Below are 24,217 nucleotides of genomic sequence, written 5' to 3' on the forward strand. Positions count from 1 at the left end.
CGCAGCTGCAGCCCCTTTCAACCACTGGGTAGGCTGCACTTTTCCACTTAAGCTAATTCTGCTCCACCTGCAACCTGTCTCCAGTCAGTGCTCCTGCCACGGCCTGGCCCAGGAGGGCTGGGACCCAACAGCTTTTCACCCTGACTTTGTAGGAGGCCACGTAGGAAGGGAAGGAAAGGCGGACCTCTCACTGGGGAACAGGGAGCATGGATCCCACTTGTTCCTGCAGTAAATGAAACTGGCTGAGCATTTTGCAGAGAACAGGCCAGAATCCTGCTGGGACAGGCTCCATCATGCACAGACTCTGTGCAAGGCCAGACTGCTGGGAGGAGGCTTAGGGGACATGGTGCTCATATCACACTGTCGAGTCTTAAGAGCAAGCCCCTTATTTCAAGCTATAACGGGCTCGCTATTCTGAAGTCCCTGCATGGCAGGAGGAGGGAGGGATGTTTTGGAATAGCGATTTATTTGTATAGCCAGCGTCAAATTACAAAATAAGCTATTTCAAAATAGGCGCATTGATTATTTTGAACTATGGGACGCACCCCTAGTGAGTTAGAGCCCAGCTCTGCCCCCAGCTCCCTGCTCCATCCACCCACGTACTGACTCCCTCACTGCCATGGGGCTGTTTGCATTGGCCTCTTCTCTCTGTAGCCAGGCTTCAGCCAGGACTGAGACTCAGGCAGGAGAATGTGACCCGGCTCCCTGCACCTGGGTCCTGCATTTCTCATCCCTTCAGAGACACTTGCCAGTGGAGGAATAAATCACAGTCACATGAGTGTAGATTATGAAACTTTGTAGTTGTTGCCTTGGAAACTCCCCGCAAACCTTCCCCTGGGGGCTCTGAGCAGCACGCTCACATTGCACAGCTTACTTGGAGGTGAGGGTGCTGTGTAGACGTGCCCATACTGTTGAGGGCCAGCCTGCTGGGGGAAGGCTCTGGCCACTTCCTTTCCTCGTGTCTCTCAGGCTGTGTTTACACTGCAGAGCTACGTCTACACTGCAGGCTTTTTGCACAAGAACAACTGCTCTTGTGTAAAAACTTGCAGAGCGTCTACACTGCAGGCACGTTCTTGCGCATGTAAATTTATAGTGCAGCATCAGACAACAGGGCTTCTTGCACAGAAGTTATTGCTCTCCCCACGAGGAATAAGCCCTCTTGTGCAAGAAGTCTTCCACAAGGAGGCAGTGTGGACAGGCAACAGGGGTTTCTTGCTCAAGAAAGCCGTATATCTAAAATGCCCATCCGAGCTTTCCTGCGCAGGAGAGAGTCCGCACTGCCACGGGCGCGCTTGCAGAAAAGCACTTCTCTTGTGCAAAAGCACATGGCAGTGTGAACACATTGTTGCGCAAGACCTTTTGCACAAGAACTCTTGCACAAAACAGTTCTTGTGCAAAAAGTCTGAAGGGTAGATGTAGCCAGGGGGTGTTTGGGTTTGTTACCAGCACTGAGCTTTGTACAACAGCCCAGGGAACATTGTGAAAAGCCAAAACCATCGTACCCTGGGTGTCCCTGGCCAGTCATCAAGTGGCACAAAGGTTCCCTGAAGTGCTGACTTCAGGTGACTTGAAACAAAATACAATAGCTCAAATGAGGTGGCTGAGTGGTTAAGACGATAGACTGCTAATCCATTGTGCTCTGCACGCATGGGTTCAAATCCCCTTCTCATTGAGTGTTAGCAGCCTTCTCTCTTGCCTCTCCCAGAGGTTCCGTGCCAGCCCCTCCTGTATCCCTGCCTGCCCCAGCCCCTCCCACTGCAGCCTGGGGAAAGGGGAAATCTCCACCGAGACACTCCCAGATGGGACCCTCAATCCCTTCTGCCCTCAGGGGGAAACCTCACAAAGGAGATTCCAGGCAGCCAGGCCATGGGGGTCTCTGAGATGCCCCAGCCCTGCAGCCTGTCCTGCAGCCTGTCCCACCTGGCTGTTGCCATGGACCCTCTGTGAGGTCACTGCCTCCCAGCCAATGAGCTGAGGTGCTGCAAAAGTTCCTTGTGATGTCACTGCTGCCTTGCAGGCTCATGTCTAGCCCCTAGCCAGCCCCTTGGCATGTGTGAGCTGCTCCCCCGCTACCCCCGTCACTCAGGGCTGGTTCTGGGGCTTACACAGGGAACATCAGAGGCTGCTCAGGGGGAAACATTGCTAGGCCAGGGGCCCTCCTGTGGGGCTGTGAGTGTTGCTGTCCCTGCTGTACAGACAGGGCCATAGAGCCTCAGCAGGCTGCAGCGGTGGGAGACACTTCCCTGGTTTTGGGAGGGAGACGAGACGTCAAGACCCATGACTCGGAGCCAGCTACAGATACCCATGGAAAGCTGATTTTCAGAGGGGTGTGATCAGCCCTTCCTGTGTATCTGGCTTCTTCAAAGGGGCTTAATCAGGAGCTAAAAGTTGAAGAAGGAACATTTAGAAGGTGAATTTCTGTCTCCGGGAATGTCCCACCTGGGGTGACAGTTTCCTCGCACTGACAAAGAATTTACATTGCTCTGCTTTCTGAGACAGTTGGCAAAGATGCTCCACAGTGGCTGTGTGTCTCTCTCTCTTTCTATAGAAGCTGTTCAGACCCCTCCCTAGCAAATGCTGGTGTTAGGTGCAGATCTGAGTGCTAAAAGCCCAGGTGTACAAAGTCAGAATGAAAGGATGCATTTTGCTCTAGAAGTGACAGGCAGAGGGAGGTGGCTGTAGCAGAGCAGGGTCTGTCTGGAGACAAAGCGGAGCCTGAGGATGAGAAGGCCCATGAGACGCAGAGACTCCAGAGCAGTGGGGGACTAGTTCTTTGGTCTGGCAAACTGACAGAAAATCCCCAGGCCCTGAGCATGGTGCGGGCAAAGCCCATGGGGACTACCTAGTCCATCAGATTTTATTATTTTCCTTGTTTGACGGTTTAGAAATCACGTCTGAGCTGGTGGATTATTCTTATTGTGTGTAACTAAGCATTGCAGCCCAGGGATTTTCCTCGCATAATTAATTGGGGTCCGTTTTTGCACAAGCGGCTTCTGCACAAACAGGAGCTGAGTAGACTGGGGCTCTTCCTGCCTCCTGCTTCCCCTGGTTCCAGCCTGACCTTGGGCCTGTAGTGCGTCCTTGGCAAGTAATCCTTAGGTTGCTCTGCAATTGACAAAAAGTTTGTGGGTATGAGCTGTCAATCACACTTCTTGGCTACACAGGCCTTGAGACCCCTCCAAGGCTGGAGGGAAATGGGGAATGGTTGCAACTTGGAATTCAGAGGTGTTGTCCAGGACCATAAATTTGAACAGTTTTGGAGACACTTTTCTTTTTTCCGAAGAGGCTTTTCTGACATTTGGCCCATCTACACGGGCGCAAATGTGGGGAAAACCTTCTCTTTGGGAAGAGCCTTATTCCTAATACAATGAGGAATACAGGCCCACTTTCTTGGAAACTGATCTAAAAGACTCAACCCATTCCATGAACCCAGCAGAGTTTTTCACAAATACAAAAGCTATCCTGGAAAAGCTCTATAGCAGGGCTGTAGCCAAGTAGGGCACCATGGCTTAGTTGGCTAAAGCACCTACCTTGTAAGCAGGAGATCCTGGGTTCAACTCCCACTGGTGCCTTGTTGTAGCCTTTGCTCATCTTTTCCTGTGTGCTTCTGAGACACAGAAGAGGTCTCCCTTGGCCACCCATGGAACTGCTGGTACAGGAAAAGGCTGATTGGGGAGGAGCATTGGGAAGAAGGAAACCACAATCCTGGAGCAGGTGCAGAAGCTGCTGTGACTGGCACTGGCAAGGCAGGGCTCTGACTCCAATTGCCGGGACAGGAGAGCCAGCACCACATGCCCTTCTCATTCCCTTGGGGTGTCACTGCCCAGAGACTCTGCAAGGGATGCAAATTGGAAATGAAGCTGGGATTTAAATATCCTGCACTTCATTTGCATATTCACAGACCAGTGCTATTTCAAAATACTTTATTTTGCAATACAAAACGCTGTTGAGATACGCTTATTGCGGGAGAAAACCCTTCGTCAGAACTAACCCTTAAACCTCATTTCATAAGGAGTAAGGGGGATTTTGAAAGAAGGGTTTTCTTTCCAAAGAACTGTGTCTAGACAGCGCCTGGTAGTTCAAAATAGGGTATTTTGAAATAGCAGCCAAACATGATTATGCAAATCTCCGCTTCATTTGCAATGTCACTCAGCTGAATTTGCATTTCTCTCTGGAAAGAGGAATGACGTGTAGACAAACCCTCACATAGGGGAGATGCAGAGATCAGAATTTCCCCGCCTCCCTCAGCTTGTCTGGCTCCTTTGTCCCATTTCCTGCCTCCCTGCCTGAAAGGGACCCAATGTCCTTACATTGAGAAAGTGAAGAAGCACAAAGTAGAATTGAGCCAGAGGGGCAAGAAGATCAATTCTCAAGGATTTACACAAATCAACATTTCCCCAGCACATCCCCATCAGCCCACAGCCCTGTTCCATATCTAGGGCCAGCACTGGGTGGGCAGTAGTCAAAGAGGCAGCGACTCACAGGAAGAAGTCGTGGGCTGAGCTAATGAGATGATCTTGATTTGTCAATGCCAAGCTGTGATCAAAAACAGTGAGATAAGGATCAAACACCAGGGAGGTTCCTGCCACATACCAGCACCTGCCAAAGCCTGGGATTGAATCAGTGACCTTTAGATATTTAGTCTGATACTTTCTCCACTGAGCTACTTTGGCTGCTGGACAAGGAGTTCTTTGGCCTGTACTTCTCTGTCTGGGATGTTTGGCCGCATGTCATCATGCCCTGCCCAGGAAGGCGAGACTGGCCTTTCCACAGCGCCCCTCCCCCACAGCCCAGAGCCAAGGTTCCCTCTCAGCCAGGCCTGGGCAATACAGGCCAGAGGGCTGGATCCAGCCCATGAAGCCACCCAACATGGCAGCAAGAAGCCTCAGGCTTGTGGTTGACTCCTCCCTAATCAGCCTTTTCCTGAGCCAGCAGCTCCATGGGTGGCCAGGGGAGGCCTCTTCTTTGTCCCAGATGGACCTAGGAAAATGTGAGCAAAGGCTACAACAAGGCACCACTGCGAGTTGCACCCAGGATCTCCTGTTCACAAGGCAGGTGCTTTAGCCAGCTGAGCCATGGTGCCCTCCCCGGACAGGGTTGCTCGGTTTATGGTCCACGACAACACCTTTTACACAAAAAATGAGGCGTAACGTTAGTTTGAACTAAGGGCTTTGGTTCGAACTACTGCGTCCCGATGCACACTTCATGGTTCGAATCAGGTGTCATTCCATCTAGTGTGCTGGGCGAGATCTTGCTAATGAAGCATGGGACATTAAAATCCCTGCTTCATTAGCAATTTCAGTCGCCTACATTTGCATCCCTAGTCCGAAGTAGGAAGCAAATGTAGACGTACACAAACAGCACTCCAAACTGAGCCCATTAAATAACAGAATATTTCAGTTCCATCATAAAGTGTAACAACGATTTCATTTCATGTAGCGATATGAATCATCATCGCTTGTTTGCTAAATCAAGAAGATGGACAATTTTGTTTTATGCTTCAAAGGAACAGATCCGTGTAAGATACCGAATGGCTACGGAATGTGTTGCAGTGTTAATGGTCTTTGGAGTTGATTTCATACTAAATACATGAAGTCATGTACCTTGTTAATTATCCCTTTGTTCAGTATTTTTCTTCTATAAAATTATGAAACTATATTTAGCTGAGCTGTTTGTGAGTAGCTGGCGGGTACCACAGTAGCGCACATCCACACAAGCACAAACGACCTCGCTAGTGGTGCACATTATGAAACTCACTCCACCCATGGATGGAAAATCTCACAGGGAACACGGCCTCCTGCCCATCTTCTCCCCCCCCATAGGCAGCTACAGTCCCTTTCAGCCACTAGGACACCCCGGGAAGAGAGGCAGGAATGGGGCCAAGTGCAAGTCAGTCTGAGGGGGGCAGGCAAAGCTCATCTTGCCTTGCAGGGCCACTGGCAGCAGCATCGCTCTTGTATTCTGCTGTGGAGAAAAACATGCCTGAGAGAAGAGGCAGCATCAGAACCTTTGCAGCAGTTGCTGAAGTAGCTCAGTTGGGAGAGCGTTAGACTGAAGATCTAAAGGTCCCTGGTTCAATCCCGGGCTTTGGCAGAAGCCTTTGCCAATATGGCTCAGTCTCTTTTGGCATCTCTCCATCTCTGGTAAGCAAACATCTGCAGTCAGAGTTCAAAGCTGAACCAAGAGGCAGGAATGATGTCATAGAGCTGATGGTATTTCAGGGTTAGAAACTGGAGAGGGGATTTCATGCCACCTCAGAGATTGTTGACACAGTAGAACAGGGCTCCTGGCTTCAGCTGCTCCCAGCCTTGCTTCTCTGTTTTCCATGCCCCCAGGAAGGAACATTAACAGAGCCTGCCTAGGACTAAATCTGAGGCTTCCCCATACTGAGGACATGCTATTTCTATTTTCTTAGACTGGAAGTTATTAAGTCAATTTAAGCAATTTCAAAATAATTTCCAAGTATAGACATGCCCTTATAGTCCTGGTCTTCACAACATCCTCTGGCAAGGAGTTCCACAGGTTGACTGTGCGTTGTGTGAAGAAATTCTTCCTTTTGTTTGTTTTCAACCTGCTAATATCATGGTGCACCCTTAGTTCTTCTATTATGGGAACAAGAACAATCCCTTTCCTTATTTACAGTCTCAGCAACAGCCATGATGTATAGACCTCTATCTTATCTCCACTTGTCTCCACTTTTCTAAGGTGAAAAGTCCCAATCTCTCCTCATATGGCAGCTGACTCAAACTTTCATCATTTTTGATGTGCTTTTCTGGCCTGTTTCCAATGCCAATGGCAGCTGCCTGCATGAAGCCCTCCCCCCTCCACTCAGGCTCTTATTCCCCCAGGCACCTGACATCTGCAGGCTGTGCAGGGAAGGAGCTGCCTGGGAAATGTGCTGGGCTGTTGGCCAGGGCTCAGCCAGGTGAGTCTCCCAGCCAGACCCTGCCTCTGGCACCCCAGCCCCTCCTCTGGCTGGACCTTGGCAAGTCCAACATCCCCCAAGTGGTGGTGGCCTGCAGTGGCCTCCAGAATAGTTGTGAGCATAAGCTCAGCTCTGTGGCCTGAGTCCTGCAAAGCTCTCAGCCTTTCCCCTTGTTTTTGCTTCCCTGTCCATAGCAAGAGGAAGAATCAGAGCAAGTCAATAAATCAAACAACCCTTCTCCACAGGGACAGCTGACTGTGTGACATAAGGGAAAGAAATTAGCAAACCAAGCACCCCTGTGGCCAACATGGGGCTTGAATCCACAATTTTGGAGTTATTAGCACCACGATCTAACCAACAGAGCTAGCCAGCCCTACGGAAATGTGCGTCACAAGTGGCCCTTTCAAGAAAGGCGCCTCAGACAGTTGCAGCAACATCTCTGCAGCTGCCGAGGGCTCTTCTCTGATAGGTCCACTAGTGACTCACTGTGATGTGGGCTGGCTAGTCCAGCTGGTCTGAGGTTTGGTCAAGGTGGCTGGTGGCCGGCATGGTGCACTGAGACCCAGGGCAAAGAGGCAGCCGGAATCTCTTGCTGCCAGCACCTTGCCTCCCAGCTCCTACCCAGTCAGCAGCAGCCACAGCCCCTTTCAACTACTGGATCAGTGCGGGAAGGGAGGTGGGAATGGGGCCACGCCATTCCACTCACAGCGCACTACATCATATCCTGCACGTGCAGGCTGCCTGCACACAGTATCCCAGCCTGCACATGTTAGCAGCTGGATGCTGAGCACAGGGAGTGGCTCCGGCAGTGGTGAGGGCTTCATGTGCGGTGGCAGCTCACATTTTCCTAGGTCCTCCTGGCTTAGCTGGCTACAACACCTGTGCTGCAAGTAAGAAATCTTGGGTTCAACTCCCACTGGTACCAACTTGTAGATTTTGATCACATTTTTCTATTTCCTTCTGGGACACAGGAGAGGCCTCCCCTGGCCACCCATGGAACTGCTGGTTCAGGAAAAGGCTGATTGGGGAGGAACATTGGAAAGAAGGAAACCACAAGCCTGGAGCAGGTGCAGAGGCTGCTGTGCCTGGCACTGGCAAGGCAGGGCTCTGACTGCAATTGCTGGGACAGGGGAGCCAGCGCCAAGTGCCCTTGTGATTCCCTGGGGGTGTCCGTGCCCAGAGACCCTGCAAGTGCAACCTCTGCAGCTCCTGCGACCGTGGAGAGTGACTCTCGTCCCCCCTCCCTTGGGATGGGCAATGGCAACAGGTGGAGGAGCTGGGAGAGAAGTCCCAGAGAGCAGCCCCATGACTAAGCTGGCCAAGCAGCTGCTGGGTGTGGGGGAGGTGAGGGAGGCAGCCCCCAGTGGTGCCTGGCCAATGTGTCTGCTCTCCCTGCCATCCCTCCCTACGTAGCTGGAGTTGGCCATGTCCCCACAGCAGGAAGCTGAAGGGGGCAAAGAGCAGAAGTGCTGGAAGCTGGTGGGGGTGGCCTCTGGGTTTGATTTAGTGAGTCTTACTTGGACTTGCTAAATCAAACGCTGTAAGATCGATTGTGGCCATTCATCCCCAGGTCCTTGTTCTTCTGCAGGACACGGCCAACGGAAAGTAAGGACGAGCCAATGGGCATCCAGATCAGATCACACCCTTGTTGAATGGATGGAAATAGAAACCAGACACACACACAGAGCCGGTTTGACTTGGTTCCAGCTGAGGGGCGGGTTTGTCTGGTTTATGTGCATTGGCACTAGAGCACGTGAGGGGTTTGTGGTCATTTGAAGAATCCCTGGTCAATAGAAATCCAAAGTGTGACACACCTGGAGATGTAAAAGTTTCATTTCAATTGATGAGCTTTCTAAGGGGGCACTTGCTACACCCCCAGAGCAACCGTGTGTTTGCATCCAGTGTTGGGAACGGAGCAGGAAACGAGGCTTTTGTGTGACACACATCCCAGGTGGGACCCTCACTGACCCCCAGAGTGTGACTGGTCCTAACAAGGGATTTGCCCTGAAAGCAGCAGAGCTGGGGCAGGACAGAGAGTCCTGAGAGATGAAGCAGCTGGAGGGAGCCAGGAGAGCAGAGGCCAGCCTGAGAGCTGAGAGTCAGAGGTGTCCACTCCACTTTCACCCCACAGGTCCCATGGTGTAAGGGGCAGCACTCAGGGCTCTAAATCCTGCAATCTGAGTTCAAATCTCAGTGGGACCTGCTGGGGCTCAGCTGGTTGTTACAAGGTTCAGGTGCTTCGGCTTCCTTTCCTTGAGGTTCAACAAAGACAGTTTTGTTCCTCTTTCTGGGTGTCTGAGGCCCCTGGAGCTCCATCTCCAGACTGAGCAGGGGGGCGGGAAGGGCCTGATGCCATCACAGCTGCAGGGAAGGTCACCCACCTGGCCCCTGGGCTCAGCCTGTGCTGGAGGCAGCCAGACAGGGTGAGCGGGACAGAGGGCGGATTGGAGGAAGGGCCCTGAGTCCTGGCTCCCAGCCATGCACCTTGGCACAAAGACCAATGGCCCCTGCACAAAGTGCATTGTGGGAATAAGAGTTGGGGCAGCAGGAAAGGGAATAAGAGTTGGGGCAGCAGGAAAGGGGCCGGCCCCTCAGCACCAGGGCGCAGGCAGGAGAAGATGGGAGTGAATCCTGCTACCTCTGCCATGGCTTAGCCCGGGAGGGCTGGGGTCTAGCAATTTTTCACCCCAGCTTTGTGGGAGGCCAAGTAGGAAGGGGCCACTGCAGGTGCACAACCCCCTGGCCTGCTGTGTCTGTGGGAAGGGTTCAAGCCCCTTGCTGGGTGAAGCCCTTCTTTAACTCACATTCTCAGTTTGCAAACAATTCACCTTCAGCTTTCACCAGGGTTTTAGAAAGAAAAAGTCTAGTCCTGGGGTCCAGCTTTAGGAGAACCAGAGAGAACCAACTGCAATTTCCATCTTCTGAGGAGAAGGGAAGAGGATTTTCTTCTCCTCAGTTCTAGCCACATCAGCCCAGGGAGGAGAAAAAATAACCCTCCGCCCGCTGACTGTCCCCCGTCAGCTTCTGTAGCTTCACCTCCTGCCACAGCAGCTCCAGCTTTGAGCTCCAAATCTCAAGGGGCTGGTGAGGAAATGAGGAGCTGGCAGCTCGGGTGAGTCGCTTCCATGAGAACAAGAGGTGGGGTGTTCACAAGGTGCAGGGCAGGGTGCTAGAAAGTTTTGAAATTTGCGTAGCTTTTTGCAGAAGAACAGTGCAGCGTAGACACAGCCTGAGTGTTGCTCAGCACTAGTAGGAGACAGGGAGGGACAAAACGATCTAACGGCACCTGCAGCCTTTCGGAACGACCCCCAAACCCAACCCCAAGAACCAGCCCTTCCCTCCGCCCTCCCTGGGAACTGTCTGGACTCAAACCTACCCCGGTTTCACCCTAAGGATTCCCTGGTCTGTAAAAGCTGTGTCCAGGAAATGAGAAAGCAGCTGAAGTGACACTCGTGAGACTTGAACCCACAGCCTTTGAATTGTTAGCAGGGCTCACATGAATTGCTGCAGCTTAAAAGTCCAACATGCTTTCCATTGCACCACAGAGCCTGGTATCACCAGGGTCTGCTTTGCAGTATGGCAATTGCTGGGGGAAAAGAAAGGGGAGCCAGGTCTGTCTCTTTTGGGAGAGCAGGTAGGAAGAGGAAGGGGGCCACTGAGCCCCTGACAGTGAAAATAAGAGATGAGAACAAAGCTACAGCTGGAGAATGTGGGCATCGATCCCACTGCCTCTCGCATGCTAAGCAAGCGCTCTACCACTTGAGCTAATTCCCCTGTCCCTGGTAACCTCTGCTACCTCACCTACCTTGTTCCAGAGCCCCTAACGTCCCTGCAGCAAAAAAACTTCAGGACCAGACTTCAAAGAGAAACTGCTGAGCTACACTTCATCTTCAAGTTTGACACAATCAACTCTGGATTAAACAAAGACTGGGAATGGCTCGCTAACTAGAAAAGCAGCTTCTCCTCTCTTGGAATTCACACCTCCAGATCAGCTGCTAGAAGTGGCCTCATCCTCCCTGACTGGATCCACCTCGTCATCTCCAGCCTGATCCTGGCCTGCATATTTATACCTGCCTCTGGATATTTCCACTACATGCATCTGACGAAGTGGGTCTTTACCCACGAAAGTTTATGCTCCTACACTTCAGTTAGTCTATAAGGTGCCACAGGACTCCTCGCCGCTATAACGTCCCTGCGACTGCCTAAGGCTTCTTTCTGAAAGGGCCACTTGTGAGACTGACACCTGTGGGCCGGCAAGGTCGGAGGTTTAGGACGTGATGCTCATATCACACAGACACATCTTAAGAGCAAGGCCCTTATTTCAAACCATAACGGGGTCGCTGTTCCGACGTCCCTGCAAACCTCATGGTGCAAGGAGTGCGGAGTGAGGGATCAGAATTGTGATTTATTTGGAAATAAGTGCTGTGTAGCCAGCGCCAAAATACAAAATAAGCTATTTCAAAATTGACTTGAAATAAGCTACCCAATTGCATCGCTTATTCTGAGCTATGGGATGCACCCTAGTGAGTTAGAGCCCAGCTCTGCCCCCAGCTTCCTGCCCACCCACAATGAGCTGAGGTGCTGCAAAAGTACCTTGGGAAGGGGATTTTTCCCATCAGTGGAGAACATGGGCATCAACCCCACCCCCTTTCTCATACTAAGTGAGCACTCTACCACTTGAGCTAATTCCCCTGCTGTAGCAAAGAAGTCCCTCTTGGAGGCTCCTCCTCACACTCGTGCTTGTGACCTTCGTTCTCTCTCTGGCCTCAAGGGCAGATCTCCAGAAGGAGACTCCCTGCAGCAAAGCCATGGGGGGCTCTGAGACTCCCTGCAGCAAAGTCTCTGAGGTTTCCTCTGCCCTGCAGCCTGTCCCACCTGGCCATTGTCATGGACTCTCTGTGTCATGGGTGTCAGGATGACCGAGTGGTCTAAGGTGCCAGACTTAAGGACTTGTCTTTCTGTTTGTTGGGTGTTCTGGTCTCCAAATGGAGGCATGGGTTCCAATCCCACTCCTGGCACATCCTCTGTTTTATATTTAGAGAGGTGACCTCATTTCCCCATCTCCCCTGACGTTGTAGGAGCCCTTCCTCAGCATTTCTCTTAGGCTGCATCTACACAGCAGTGTTACTTGGGCATAACGGCCATTACACTGTAATAACAATGGGAGCGTCTACACAGCAATTCCATTATTCCGTCTGTAACGTCAGTTTGAGTCACACACAGCGGCAGGGGGCGCAGCTCAGCCAGGGACCTTATCCACTCACAGAGCTTCCCAGCTTCTCCACCCCCCAAACCCCACCAGGCAAACCAAGTAACTAACCGCCCACTACTCTGGAGTCGCTGCCTCTCATGGGCCTTCTCGTCCTCGGGCTCCGCTTTGTCTTCAGACAGACCCTGCTCTGCTACAGTCACCTCCCTCTGGCTGTCACTCCTGGGACTTCTAGGGCAAAACTTGCTGTTTCATTATGATGCCTGGGCTTTCAGCACTCAGATCTGCACCTAACAGCAGCATTGGCTTGTCAGTTTCTGTAGAGAATCCTTGCCAATTGTCTCAGAGAGTAGAGGAAAGTAAATTCTTTGTCACTGAGAGTAAACTGTCACCCCAAGTGGGACTTGACCCCACAATCCCTGGCTCAGGCGACCAGTGCCTTGTCTATTAGGCCACTGGGGTACACAGGAAAGACTCCCAGAGACAGAAATTCACCTTCTAAATGTCCCTTCTTCAACTTTTAGCTCCTGATTAAGCCCCTGTGAAGAAGCCAGATACACAGGAAGGGCTGATCTCACCCCTCTGAAAATCAGCTTTCCATGGGTATCGGTAGCTGGCTCTGAGTCATGGGCCTTGACGTCTCATCTCCCTCTTGAAACCAGGGAAGTGTCTCTCACCACTGCAACCTCCTGAGGCTCTATGGCCATGTCTGTACAGCAGGGACAGCAACACTCACAGCCCCACAGGAGGGCCCCTGGCCTAGCAATGTGGCCCCCTGAGCAGCCTCTGATGTTCCCTGCTTGAGCCCCAGAACCAGCCCTGAGTGAGGGGGGCAGGGAGAGCAGCTCACACATGCCAAGGGGCTGGCCAGGGCCAGGACATGAGCCTGCAAGGCAGCAGTGACATCACAAGGAACTTTTGCAGCACCTCAGCTCATTGGTTGGGAGGCAGTGACCTCACAGATGGACCATGGCAACAGCCAGGTGGGACAGGCTGCAGGGCTGGGGCATCTCAGAGACCCCCATGGCCTGGCTGCCTGGAATCTCCTTTGTGAGGTTTCCCCTTGAGGGCAGAAGGGATTGAGGGTCCCATCTGGGAGTGTCTCTGTGGAGATTTCCCCTTTCCCCAGGCTGCAGTGGGAGGGGCTGAGGCAGGCAGGGGTACAGGAGGGGCTGGCACTGAAATGAAGAGAGATCTGGGAGAAGCAAAATGGCTGGGGTGTGATTATGTCATTAGTGGCAAGTGTCCATTAGTAACCAAGGTTTAGGGAGGGCAGGCCACCTCATCTGAGCTGCTGGGATTGGTTACCAATTACCCAAAGCCAGCACTGACAAGAACCTTTGTGCCACTCGCTGGCTGGCTGGGGACACCCAGGACTGGAAGGTTTTGGCTTTTCACAATGTCCCCTGGGGTGTTGTACAAAGCTCAGTGATGGTAACAAACCCAAACACCCCCTGGCTACACCTACTCTGCAGGCTTCTTACACAAGAACTGTTTTGTGCAAGCTTTCTTGCACAAAATGTCTTGTGCAAGAGCACGTCCACACTGCCACGTGCTTTTGGGCAAGAATGTCCGTGGCAGTGTGCACGCTCTCTTGTGCAAGAAAGCTCCGCTGGCCATTTTAGCCATAGGGGTTTCTTGCAGAAATAAACCCTGTTGCCCATTCATACTACATTTTTGTGCAAGAGCTCTTGCACAAGAGGCTTTATTCCTCATGGGGAGAGGACTAACTCTTGCCCAAGAAGCCCTCTTTTCCTACGTTTTGCCGTAAATTTAGTTGCTTAAGAACTTGTGTGCAGTGTAGATGCTCCTCATGTTTATGCGCAAGAACGGCCATTCTTGAGCAAGAAGCCTGCAGCATAGATGTAGTCCCTGGGTGCCCAGAGAGGGGCTGTCTAGTCACAGTCTGGCTCGGCGTGCGCTCTGCAATGGGAAGATGTCCACGGAGCAGGCAGATGGCAGCGGCACACGGCTCTGGTGGGCCCAGCATCCAGAGGAGCATTTCCGATATGAGTGTTTACTGACAGTGTCTGTCTCTGGTCTGATTTCACAGTGAGCTTCCCTCACATACCCCTGCTGCAATTCCTTGACCTTGGGTCTAACTTGGTCTAGGATGTGGGGGTAGGAGGGAGGTGGCCTTTCTTTGTAAGACCATTGGCCATTCGGCCATAAATGTCCACATTCCTCTGCATGGACTGCAGGGCCTGCAGAGACTCCTCCTTCGACCACAGCTCCAAGAGGGTCTTTATCTGTGGCCCAGACAATGACAGTGCCTGGCGTTTGCTGCCCCGTGCTTGATTTGATTCCCAGCCAATGCAAGGTGGGAAGGGAACAGGCGACCTCCTGGGGGAGATCTTATTTAACCCTGAACAACAGGCACAAGTGGGTCCCACAGCCAAGGGCCCCCTCTCACCGCTTTTCGTGGGGAGCAGCTCAAACACCCTGTAGTGTGTATTCTCAGATTGCCCCTGTCCCACCAGGCTGTTGTCTTGGACCCTCTGTGAGGTCACTGCTTCCCAACCAATGAGCTGAGGTGCTGCACAAGGCGCTTATGATGTCACTGCTGCCTTGCAGGGTTCATGTCCTGCTACTGGCCAACCCTTTGGCCTGTTTGAGCTGCTCCCCCTGTATCACCCCCACTCACTCAGGGTACGTCTGCACTGCAGAAGTAAACAGGGTCTCAACCACTGTTTCCAATACAGCCAGCTGAAAGGGGAGAGCAGTCCTAGGTGTGGGTACACTCCTTCAGTTGTGTAGCCCTGCAAGATAATCAACTGTTGATATGGAAATACAGCTCATGCTGGGCTGGGAAAGGAATCCGGGCTGTGGCTATGTAAACCCAGTTCAGCCAGTGCTATAGGCCTGATGGAGGATCGGTTGTGAGAATGGAATGTGGAGTATTGTAACTAATTTGGCTTTTGTGGGGTCACAAACCATTTTATCTCTAACTGTAGGAATTGTAAAATATGACACCAGTGCTTGCAGGAGAGACACTGTCATTGAAAAAAGTCTGGGATGGACGAGCCTTCCCCTTCCAGACTCAAGTGGAGTGGACTCTGGGTGTGGGGGGAAGGAGCGTGAACCAGCAGGCCACATGTCCTCCAGCCATGAGCTATGAGACGGGTTCATTCTGTCTCTCCCTCCCCCACTACCCAGTCTAAGGATAGACCTAGAACAGACCCCTTAAGGAATCTCTTTGTTATTTCGAAATATTATTCCAGTGGGGGCTGGAATCTTTTGTCCAGCCTAGGTGGGGGGCCAAGAGCTGAAATCACCAAGGAAACTGACAAAGAGCTGAAATCACTGGGGTTAGCCCAGAGCCAGACCGATCCCGATCGTAGAAGCAGCAGCTGGCAGGAGCAAGCAGCCAGCAGGGTGAACGATAGGGGCAAGAGCACGTAGTTGGTGGGTGGCCAGTAGGAACAGTGGCAGGTGGCCAGCAGGGTAGCTGGTGGGAGTAGCTGGCGGTAAGCCAGTAGGAGCAGTGGCAGGTGGCCAACCGAGTGGGTGAGATGCCTCCTATGCCCACTCCCTCCAATCACACCTGAGCTCTTATCTGCCCTGAGCAAGGGCAGCAACTGTGAGTGGGGTACAGAGAGAGTTTGGGCATGTGAATGGGACACGTACATTGCTGGACCTACATTGCTGGCAAAGGACACTGCTCAAGCCACTTGAGCCGAGACTTATTTGTGGGTTGGTTCTGAACCCTGCTTGTGGTATTTTCCCAGGCGAATGCCACGTTACTTCTCACCCTCTTTCATTAAGAGTTTCTTTTCTACATTCAGACTCTGTGCTGGCGAGTGGGGAAGCATCGCCTCCCTGAGGTACTCGGACGGGGGGGTGGATTTCCCAGGCTGCTGGGTGGGGGCTCAAGCCAGTTTTGTGTGAGATGAATGAAGAGAAACCCCTAGACATCGAACCCAGCCCTGGCTGCTGCCAGCACTACCTGGCAGAAGAGTTACACTAGCAGGGGGTGTGACCAAAGCACAGGCCTCGCTATGAGCAGGCTTAGAACTTTTTCAGGGAAACCCTATTGGATTTCTAGTCCAACACCTTGACCACTCGGCCATCACAGATGTGAAGACAGCAAAGCCCCAGGGCCAGGGGAACTGGCAGATAATCCCAATGCCCAGGCCTGATGTCACCAGCCACACAAAATTCACACAGCAAACTGGGCTCTTGGAACAGGGGAAGTTTGGGGGCTCGTTGCTGGGCCGTGGGGTGAAGCATCAAACCAGCCCCCTGCTGTGGGGCCTGTGAGTGTTGCTGAATGTTTGCCCCTGGAAATGGGAAACAAAAGGTCTGGGAGCCACACAGAGACCCTGCTGGGCTGAAGTCCCAACGACTCCACTTTGTCTTTGCCTGTGGGCTTGTCTGTCTGCAGCCTGGAAACCTCCTGGCTCCTCAGACCACTGGTCTGGATGGAGCGTTACAGAAGTCGGAATAATGGAATTGCTGAGTAGACGCTCCCATTGTTATTGCAGTGTAATGGCCGTTATGCCCAAGGAACGCTGCTGTGTAGATGCAGCCTCAGAGAAATGCTGAGCAAGGGCTCCTGCAATGTCAGGGGAGTCATTGAAATGAGGTCACTTCTCTAGATATAAAAAGGAAGACATGTCAGGAGTGGGATTTGAACCCACCTCCCCCTTTGGAGACCAGAACACCCAACTGAGGGAAAGACATAACCTTGAGTTTGGCACCTTAGACCACTTGGCCATCATGACAAGTGTGTAAAGATATTCACCCAGAGTTTTCTTAAATGTGTGAGTTGCTCGGGGAGGCGGCAGGAGCACCTCTCTTTCCCCACCTAACAGCCGCTCTACAGCCCAGCTGGGTATATTCCTACTCACCCTCACCTACCGTTGTGAGGTATTTTACAGGGAGCTGACAGGAAACAGAAGAGGGTAAACCGCTGGCTGGTAGAACTGAGGCCTGGGATTGTCCTGTGCCAGGGAGTCTGTGTCAGTGCCCTTGGGGATCCTGAGCAGGGTTGGTACTTGGGGGTGGGGCCGGGGGCTGTTCTGAAAGGCTGCAGGCGCCGTTAGACCCTTTTGTCCTTCCCTGTCTCACCCCAGCGCTGAGCAACACTCAGTGTCGGTCTGAGCATCCGTCCTGCTCTGGGACGTGTCTCTGTGGCAGGAACCTGCCCGGGCGGCTCTCGCAGTGAGGCCCCTCCCTGGCAGCACCGAGCAGTGAGAGCTGAGTGAAGGGGGAGGCAGGACCAGGGGGAGAAGGCTCCATGACTGTGTCAGAGGGAGGCTCTGCCCTGGCCAGTGGGGAATCGTTGCCTCTCCGAGGGGCCCAGGCCTGGTGGGTCATTTCCCCCGGTTACTGAGTGGGGGCTGGAGCCAGTTCTGGGTTGTCTCCTTCAATAACCAAACTGAACCAATGGATCTTGTGCCGACCTGACACTGCGCTGGGCTAGTGCTGTGTGTGCCACAGAGCTTCCTGCAGGGCTGCCCACATGGGAGAGGGGAGGGGCAGTTTGAGTCACCAGCTCTGCCCCTTCTGAAGGGCTTGTGAAAATGGCAGGTGCTGTCTTGGCAGTGAGGGAGAGGTGGGAAAGGGGCCCTGAGTGAACCTCTTGGGTCACAGCTGTAGTAACAATGAGGTAAGATGAATGAGTGGGCACTTGTCATGTGAAAACTGATGTTGGTTTCCCTGACTAGGAATTGAACCCAGGCCTCAGCAGTGAAAGTGTTGAATCCTAACCACTAGACCATCAGGGACACATGAACAAGACTCTTTCCTTACCTACACTAGACTTTCACAGGCCACTTTCTGTCCCCTTCAGGACACGGGTCCATTTTCCTTTGCCCAGAGGGGACAAGAACAGAAACCAAACAGAACATCAAAGCAGCCAGACGGGGCCATGCCAGTTGCCCAACTAGCCCAGGATCCTGTCTCACAACAGCAGACAATTTCATTGCCCAGTGGGAATCCTCAGGACAGACAATTGTTAAGTGATCCCTCCTGTCACCCATTCCTAGCTTCTAGAATACACCAGCTAGGGACACCTGCCCTGTCCATCCTGGTTAAATACCATTGATTGACCTTTCCTGCATTAAATTATCCAGTTCTGTTTTGGACCTTCTCGTAGATTTCCCCTTCACAACATCCTGTGGCAAGGAGTTCCACTGGGTACAAAAATGCTTCTTTTTCATTTATTTTTAATTTGGCTACTTACCAGTTTCATTCTGTCACCCGGGATCTTGAGTTGGAGAAAAAAATTCTTCTTGCTTTCTGCACCCCTGTCATTATTACATGAAACTCTGTCCCATCGCCCCGGAGTCTAGACTACATCTAGACTGTGCTCCCTGTAACATCCCCTCCCGCAGAAGAAATGTAAATCTGCTGATCCTTTTTGAGGAAGAGATTTTTCCGATATTTGGCCCCGTGTAGCCCACCCATGGTGGGTGGGGCAGGAAAACTGCTCAGAGCCGGGGGAATTAGCTCCGGTGGCAGAGCCCTCGCTTAGCATGTGAGAGGCAGTGGGATCAATAGCCACATTCCTCAGTGTCTGTGGTGTTCTCCTTCCTTCTTCTCACAGGCAGAGTCGGGGGGCTCTGAGCACCCAGAGACCCCTCCCAGAGACCCCTCCCTCTTCCTTCCTGGTCTCCAAAAAACCCCACCTAGTGGGCACGGAGCTGCTGGGCCTGGTGGAGTGTTGGGAGAGGGGCTGGTGCTCCCTTTGCACACGAGAGGTAAGAGGATTCACTCCCATCTTCTCCTGCCTGTTCGCTGGTGCTGAGGGGCCGGCTCCTTTCCTGCTGCCCCAACTCTTATTCCCACAATGCACTTTTTGCCAGGGCCGTTGGTCTTTGTGCCAAAGTGCGTGGCTGGGAGCCAGGACTCAGGACCCTTCCCCAAATATACAACCCCCCTCCCCACCCAAACCCTCTGTTCAGCTCACACTGTCTGGCTGCCTCCAGCGTGGGCTGAGCAGGTGACCTGCCCTACAGCTGGGAGAGCATCAGGCACCTGAGCACAAGTCTGATCAGTCTGGGGACCAAGCTCCATTGGGCCTCAGACACCCAGCACAGGAGTAAAACTGCCCCTGGGGAACCTCAGGACAAGGAATGTAAAACCTACAGAGCATGAGGCTCTCACATCAACCAGCCCAGCCAGTCTCACTGAGACTTGAACTCAGATTGCAGGATTTAGAGTCCTGAGTGCTGCCCCTTATACCATGGGACCTACATATGTAGCTTCTAGTGGGAACCTGGGGCACTCAGGTCTCAGACTGGCCTCTGCTCGCCTGGCTTCCCACCAACAGCTTCATCTCTCAGGACTCTCTGGCTACGTCTACACGGCACATTTATTTTGGAATAAGCTGGTCTCAAATAGTGATTCCAAAATAGTTTATTTTGAACTAGCACGTCTACACTGCAGAGAAACCTCAGAATAGTCCGAGTCAGGCTCCCCTAATGCAGAGGAGCTACTGATTTAGAGCCCTGGGAGAAATAACTTAGAATGGGCCTAGGGAGGGGTCATTTTGAAATAGCAGAAGTGGCGCATCTCCACACGCATTATTCTGAAATAGCTAATTGGGAACAGGCGTTATTCCTCATAGAGTGAGGTTTGCAGAAGCTGGAATAACCCGTCTGTTATTTTAGATTATTTCACATTAACGGAATTGCTGCACAGACTTTGGCATTGTTGTTCTAAATGGCCATATTCCAAAATAACTTTTCTGTGTAGACAGAACCTGTGTCCTGCCCCAGCTCTGCTGCGTTCAGGACAAATTCCTCGTTAGGGTCCATCACAATCTGGGGTCAGTGAGGGTCCATCCCACCTGAGATGTGTCACACAAAAGCCTCATGTTCCCTGCCCAGTGCCTAACAGGGGCTGAAGGCATATGTTCCCTGCCTAGTGCACAACACGGGCTACAGGTATCTGTTTTGTGTGGGGGTGTAGCTCAGTGGCAGAGTGTTTGACTGCAGATCAAGTGGTCCTTGGTTCAAATCCAAGTGCCCCCTTGAAAAATCTTCTTTCAATAGAAACCTTTATCTCTCCAGTTCTATTGCATCCTGGATTTCTGTTGTATGTGCCTGCTTTAAAAGAATACAAACCCTTAATGTTTTCTGGCACCAATACGCATAAACCAGGCAAACTTGTCCCTCAGCACTGAGCAGGCGGGTGGGAGGAGTCTGATGCTGTCACATATGCAAGGCAAGTTACCCACCTGGCCCCTGAGGCGGGCGGGGGATTTGTATATTTTAGGAAGGGTCCTGAGTCCTGGCTCCCAGCCACGCACCTTGGCAGAAAGACCAGCGGCCCCTGCACAAAGTGCATTGTGGGAATAAGAGTTGGGGCAGCAGGAAAGGGGCCGGCCCCTCAGCACCAGCGAGCCGGTGGGAGAAGATGGGAGTGAATCCTGCTACCTCTCACTTGCAAAGGCAGCACTTTTCCAATGGAGCTAATTCTGCCCCACCTGCAACCTGTCTCCAGTGCTCCTGTCTGGCCCAGGAGGGCTGGTGTCCAGCAGCTCTCTGCCCCAACATGGCTGGTTTTGGGGACAGCAAGTAGGAAGTGGGGGCTGGGGCGAGTTAGGGAGCCACTTAGCCCCATGGCTGGCTCTGCTAGTGAAAAGAAAAATTGGAAGCTGCCCTCCTGAGTGGAAAATGTGGGCATCAATCCCACTGTCTCTCGCATGCTAAGCAAGCGCTCTACCACTTGAGCTAACTCCCCTGCTGCATTTACAGAGGCCTTCTCGGAGGCTCTTCCCTTCTCCACAGAGACGTCTGTCATCTAGGTCAGTTAGTCGTGGGAAAGGAGAAGGCTCCGAAAAGGCCTCAAGGGCAACTCTCAAGGAGACTCCCTGCAGCAAAGCCATCGGGGGGGGGGGGGGGGGTCTCTGAGATGGCCCCTGCCCTGCAGCCTGTCCCACCTGGCCATTGTCATGGACTCTCTGTGAGGTCATCACCTCCCAACCTCCATTAGCCAATAAGCTGAGGGGCTGCAAAAGGCCCTTGTGATGTCACTGCCACACCCACCCCTGCCCTCCAGTGCTAATGTCCTGCCCCAGGCAGCCCCTTTGCCTGGCTGAGCTGCTCCCAGGGGTGAAAGTGACACATTTCTTACAGGGACTGTTCTATTGGGCACCACCCCTTGGGCCGGACAGGAGGGAGGGGGAGGCTCAAGGCAGGAAGTGGGGGGAGGGGTTGTGATAGGACAGTACCTGTAAGAAATTAAAATGTGGAGTGTGGGAGGCTCAAGGCAGGGATTTGGGGAGTGTGTGAGAGTGGGGGGGGGCTCAGGGCAGGGGTGAGGATGTGGGAGGGTAGAGAAGTCAGGGCACAGGATCTGGGATATGGGGGAGGCTTGGGGCTGGGACTGTGTGTGTGTGTCGAGGGGATCCCTCTGCTCTGTGCTCCCTGAGGCCCTTTAACACACATGGACTGACCTGGGCGCAGGCCAATGAGGGGGGTTTCAGTGAAGCTACATGTAAATGGATCCCTCTAGCAATCCCTGCCAGCCACACGCACAGGGGGAGGGACTTTAGCCAAGGAAGCAGAAGCAGCCACTCTGAGGGAGGTTTAGAAGCAAAGGTGGGCTGCTGCCAGGATGGATGAGGGGATGTCACAGGGCACGAGCATGACAAGGGGAGCAGAGAGGGCCCTGCTGCACCGAGAGACATGCCAAAGCCTGGGATTGAACCAGAGACCTTTAAATGTTTCATCTAAGGCTCCGCACACTGAGCTGCCAACAAACCCGTCTGGCTCATTATTAACTGTCCAGGGTGTTTGGCAGCCGTGTCACAGCCTGAGTGTTGCTCAGCACTAGTAGGAGACAGGGAGGGACAAAATGGTCCTTTCAGAACAACCCCCAGCCCTAACCCCAAGGACCAGCCCTTCCCTCCACCCTTACTGGGGTCTGCTGGGAATTGCCTGGATGCCAGCCCACCCCAGTGTCAGCCTAAGGACTGACTGGTCTGTAAAAGCTGCATCCTGGAAATTAGGAAGCAGCTAAAGTGACTCTGGTGGGACTTGAACCCACAATCTTTGAATGTCTAGCTGGGCTCACATTAACCACTACAGCTTAGAAGTCCAACATGCTTTCCATTGCACCCCAGAGCCTCATGGGCTGGTGAGTTGGATATCTCCACTCTCTGCTTTGCAGCATGGCAATTGCTGGGGGGTCTGTCTCTTTTGGGAGAGGAGGTAGGAAGAGGGAGGGGGCCACTGAAATTAAAGGAGAGAGCTGTAATTGGAGAACATGGGCATCAATCCCACTGCCTCTCGCATGCTAAGCGAGCGCTCTACCACTTGAGCTAATTCCCCTGCCTGCAAAAGGCTTTGCTGCCTCACCCACCTTGTTCCAGAGCCCACAACATCCCTGCGAGTCTACTTGTGAGACTCACACCTGTGGGCCGGCTAGCTCGGAGGTTTAGGGGACGTGGTGCTCATATCACACTGACGCGTCTTAAGAGCAAGCCCCTTATTTCAAGCTATAACAGGCTCGCTATTCCGACGTCCCTGCATGGGGATTTATTTCGAAGTGCTGTGTAGCCAGCCCCAAATTACAAAATAAGCTATTTCAAAATAGGCGCATTGATAATTTTGAGCTATGGGATGCACCCCTAGTGAGTTAGAGCTGAACTCTGCCCCCAGCTCCCTGCTCAACCCACCCACCTACTGACTCCCTCACTGCCATGGGGCTGTTTGCATTGGCCTCTTCTCTCTGTCGCCAGGCTTCAGCCAGGACTGTGACCCGGCTCCCTGCACCTGGGCCCTGCATTTCTCATCCCTTCAGAGACACTTGCCAGTGGAGGAATAAATCACAGTCACGTGAGTGTAGATTATGAAACTTTGTAGCTGTTGTTGCCTTGGAAACTCCCCACAGACCTTCCCCTGGGGTCCCGGGCAGCCGCTCACACCGCACAGCTCACTTCGAGGTGAGGGTGATGTGCAGACGTGCCCGTCCTGTTGAGGGCCAGCCTGCTGGGGGGAGGCTCTGGCCACTTCCTTTCCTCGTGTCTCTCAGACTGTGTCTACACTGCAGGGCTACATCTACACTGCAGGCTTTTTGCACAAGAGCAACTGCTCTTGTGTAAAAACTTGCAGAGCGTCTACACTGAAGGCACATTTTGGCGCAAGTAAATGTATAGTGCAGCATCAGACAACAGGGCTTCTTGCACAGAAGTTATTGCTCTCCCCATGAGGAATAAGCCCTCTTGTGCAAGAACTCGTACACAAGGAGGCAGTGTGGACCAGCAACAGGGGTTTCTTGCTCAAGAAAGCCGCATATCTAAAATGCCCATCAGAGTTTTCCTGCACAGGAGAGCGTCCACACTGCCATGGCTGCTTTTAGAGAAAAGCACTTCTCTTGTGCAACAGCACATGGCAGTGTGGACACACTGTTGGGCAAGACCTTTTGCACAAAACAGTTCTTGAGCAAGAAGTATGCAGGGTAGCTGTAGCCGTGGGGTGTTTGGGTTTGTTACCAGCACTGAGCTTTGTACAACAGCCCAGGGAACATTGTGAAAAGCCAAAACCTTCCCGCCCTGGGTGTCCTTGGCCAGTCAGCAAGTGGCAGAAAGATTTCCTGAAGTGCTGACTTCAGGTGATTTAAAGCAAATTATAACAGCTCCGATGAGGTGGCCGAGTGGTTAAGGCAATGGACTGCTAATCCTTTGTGCTCTGCACGCATGGGTTCAACTCTCATCCTCATCGGGTGTTTGCAGCCCTTCCTCTTGCCTCTCCCAGAGGTTCAGTGCCAGCCCCTCCTGCAACCCTGCCTGCCCCACAGGGGAAATCTCCACAGAGACACTCCCAGCTGGGACCCTCAATCCCTTCTGCCCTCAAGGGGAAACCTCACAAAGGAGGCTCCAGGCAGCCAGGCCATGGGGGTCTCTGAGATGCCCCAGCCCTGCAGCCTGTCCCACTTGGCTGTTGCCATGGCCCCTCTGTGAGGTCACTGCCTCCCAGCCAATGAGCTGAGGTTCTGCAAAAGTTTCTTGTGATGTCACTGCTGCCTTGCAGGCTCATGTCCTGCCCCTGGCCAGCCCCTTGGCATGTGTGAGCTGCTCCCCCTCTGCCCCATCACTCAGGGCTGGTTCTGGGGCTCACGCAGGGAACATC

At 52.8% G+C, this 24,217-nt stretch overlaps 1 protein-coding gene and 5 non-coding genes across 9 annotated transcripts in view; 5 read left to right on the forward strand and 1 right to left on the reverse strand.

The window, feature by feature from the left end:
* The window catches only part of LOC102461677 (uncharacterized), a 185,343-nt gene that overhangs the window by 25,537 nt on the left and 135,589 nt on the right, over nt 1-24,217 (forward strand). The window lies entirely within an intron of this gene.
* On the forward strand, nt 3,499-3,572 carry TRNAT-UGU (transfer RNA threonine (anticodon UGU)). Its single transcript has one exon. It is a non-coding gene; the product is annotated as a tRNA-Thr (tRNA).
* TRNAF-GAA (transfer RNA phenylalanine (anticodon GAA)) lies at nt 6,021-6,093 on the forward strand. The gene has a single exon. It is a non-coding gene; the product is annotated as a tRNA-Phe (tRNA).
* Nucleotides 17,792-17,863, reverse strand: TRNAE-UUC (transfer RNA glutamic acid (anticodon UUC)). Its single transcript has one exon. It is a non-coding gene; the product is annotated as a tRNA-Glu (tRNA).
* Nucleotides 20,042-20,113, forward strand: TRNAC-GCA (transfer RNA cysteine (anticodon GCA)). The gene has a single exon. It is a non-coding gene; the product is annotated as a tRNA-Cys (tRNA).
* On the forward strand, nt 23,728-23,809 carry TRNAS-GCU (transfer RNA serine (anticodon GCU)). Its single transcript has one exon. It is a non-coding gene; the product is annotated as a tRNA-Ser (tRNA).

This window comes from Pelodiscus sinensis, unplaced genomic scaffold (assembly GCF_049634645.1).
Source record: "Pelodiscus sinensis isolate JC-2024 unplaced genomic scaffold, ASM4963464v1 ctg35, whole genome shotgun sequence".
NCBI classification, from domain to species: Eukaryota; Metazoa; Chordata; order Testudines; family Trionychidae; genus Pelodiscus; species Pelodiscus sinensis.